This window comes from Electrona antarctica (assembly GCF_951216825.1).
Source record: "Electrona antarctica genome assembly, chromosome: 18".
NCBI classification, from domain to species: domain Eukaryota; kingdom Metazoa; phylum Chordata; class Actinopteri; order Myctophiformes; family Myctophidae; genus Electrona; species Electrona antarctica.
The window spans coordinates 38097871-38101072 of NC_136799.1; positions in this window are offsets into that span (position 1 = coordinate 38097871).

The following is a 3202-nucleotide window of genomic DNA, read 5'->3' on the forward strand; positions in this document are numbered from 1 at the left end:
CCTACTTCTGGAGCGCACAGCCCTGTGCGCAGAGAGCCAATGTAGACTTTGCTATTCGATTGGATTGGATAGTTAAATCCTAGCCTAAGATTTAGACACTCGTAGAGGTATTTTTCGATTCTGACGTCTGTAGTGTAGAGAGTAGACGTCAGAATCGAAAAATACCTCTACGAGAGTCTAAATCTTAGGCTAGTTAAATCCAATGGCCACTGTCAGTGGTAGAAGAAGTAGGCTACTGATTTTTTTTGCAATACCACAATATAAACAGATTGATTGATTGATTGATTGATTGGTTGATTGGTTGATTGATTGATTGAAATTTGTATTCACAGTAGGTAGAATACATAATGTACTATGTAAAATGTGGAACGCCCTACCAACGCCCTACCAACAGTCATTAAGACATGCGAATCCCATGACTCCTTCAAAACCGCTCTCAAAGGGCACCTATACGGATGGCTGCAATTCGAAACTGGCCCCGTAAAATCTGAATCCCCCCTCACCGCCCCCCCCCCCCCCCTCCTTTTTCCCCCACTGTATATGTTTCTTTTCCCTTTTCACCTCCATTATGATGAATTCCTGTTCTGTTCTTTGTCTATATGTCTATTTGTACGTCTCTAAATGTTTTGATGAATTGAACATGGTGTACCCTCTTGTAAACAAGTGTAATGCTTAATTGATTGATTAAATCAATCAATCAATCAATCAATCAATCAATCTAGACTCTAGTAGGCCTACATTATGTATTCTAGTATGTAGAATGTAGAATGTAATGTACTCTATAAACTAGAGTACATTTCAAACTAGCTCTGGTCCATAGCCTTCTTACTGCTCTTGCTGTTGCATTAATGAAGGCATTAGAGCTATGGACCAGAGCTAATTTCAAACGAAAGCACAAGTCAATACAAAAACTGCTACGAGGATGAAACCAGGAAAAGCACTAAGCCTCGTTTACATCAGGGACCTCCATTTTCAATTCATCAGAACATTTAAAGTAAAAGATGTAAAAATATACACTTATATGAAAAACAGGAAGTCATCATACAGTTAAATAAAGTAATTCAAAGGCCTGTTGCTGTGTTCAAAATGTTACTTGAGTAAAAAGTTCAAAAGAATTGGCATCAAAATGTACTTAAAGTACCAAGAGTAAAAGTACTAAAATGATTGAAAATAGCATTTGCCTCTGAAATGTAGTGGTGTAGAAGGTACTGAAAACTGTACAACTTAAGTGCGAAGTGCTAATAAGTACAGTACTTGTGTACATGTAATTACTTTCCACCACTGGCTACTGTTATAATTTGACTTGCAACAAATAGTCTATGCTATATTCAATCAACACACAATACACATCATAAATATAAATCAATAAATACAAATAGGCTAGTATCGAATAATTGGCTATACAGGCACCACGCATAATAAAGTTGCAATGATATTTGAATAGCCTACTTTATTAGTCAGAAATGTAAACAGCAAATATAGTAGACGTATACAGTCACAGTTTTGTGTTAAAATAAACGTGTTAAATAAATAATATCTGCAGATGGATTGTGTTGGCATAAAAAGTGATTTTGTCATCCAGGATCAATGGCTTTCTTTCCCCAGTCTAAGCATCTCTTTTGTTTTAGACACAGCACACAACTAGGCCCTATGATTGATGGCTCACCATTTGTCCTGGAGGAGACTGAATCACCAGCAAACTCCATTGTGATTTTATCTTGATTAAATTTCAATCAAATTGGTCATTAGTTTACTTTAATTCTCCAGTACAATTGCTTTGCAAAGTTTGCCATTATCCTAAACTTGTTTATTTATTTTTATTTAACATGCCTCTCCTCCTTTGAGCATAGGCTAAAAAATCGGACAGGCTTGTGAACCAAAGTAACAAATTGTCATTCTACCAATTGTACATTTATGAGGGGCAGGTCAGTTAAAAGGGCAACTCACAAAAAGCTTGAGTGAATCAATTGGGTTGATGCTAATTTATGACTTGCTGATTGAATAGGAAAGGATGCCTTTGCTCCACGCCGTGCCGCTGTCTTTTGTGATCATCTCAAGTGATGGAGAGAACAATATGCTAGTCTGTTTAGTGGAATTATGCATGCGAGTGTTGAGGTCTGAAAGACTGCTCTGCTAGGCTGCACCTAAATCTAAACAGAAAATAGACATTTATCACAGATGTGTGCCATATCAATCGTTTTACTGAGATATGAGTTTAAGAGAACAAACTCAACAAAAAAAATCTACAGCCCTGAATTGCATTTGGTCCATTTCGGTCATGCGGCCGCATGCGCTTCTAGTGCAGAGGTAGTGAACCCATGTCACCCTCTGCTGGTGACAAATGGGAATGTCAATGTTCCCTTGTTTTCATTTGGTTGGTGACAATGAATGAATGAAGACTTGTTTGATACCGTTACTGGTCCATTACTTTTGTTGTTTTCTGAGAAAGGGAAAAATCATATTCATTATGTTATTTTTCCAAACAAATTGATTAAATTATTTCTCAGAGTAGGTGTTGCATTCTTCATATATTGATGCCAAGCTAATCAATGTCTATGGTGAATGGTGATAAACTTGCACAGGTCTTGCAATTATGATTGCACTGTTTGTTTTTTTATAATTTCTATCCCACAATTTTGCAACCCATTTTTTTCACCCAGTGTCAATTATCTAATGTAATCCTGGGCGCCACACTTCGTCTGCCAACCTGGGCGGACTGACCTCATGCTTCGTTCTATGCATGAGGAGTCCAAGCTGCTTCTTTTCACCTGACAGGGGGGAATTTCCCTGGCCGGACATAGCGCGTGGAAGGAACACGTTATTCCGACCAGTTCCTTTCCCCTCCATCAGGCGCCCCAGCTGGCCAGGGGGAGGTAGTCTAGAGACCAGGACTACTGTATGTTTTTGGTGAGGGTACCTACCTAGGGGACACAGGGAGAAAATGCAAACTCCACACAGAAAGGCCCTTTTGCCAACCCTGGCACTGATGACGCAGAGGAAGGAACACGCCCCCAGCGCCCACAGCTTCCCTAGCGGAAATCGAACCCAGGACCTTCTAACTGTGAGGCGACACTGCGACAGCACTACCGACTGTACCATGCAATGTTAAACATAAATACTGTGCCCAGGGCAAACTCACTACTAGCTAGATATCTATAGTATCACATATTGTACTAGGAACTAAGCACAAAATAACACCTGA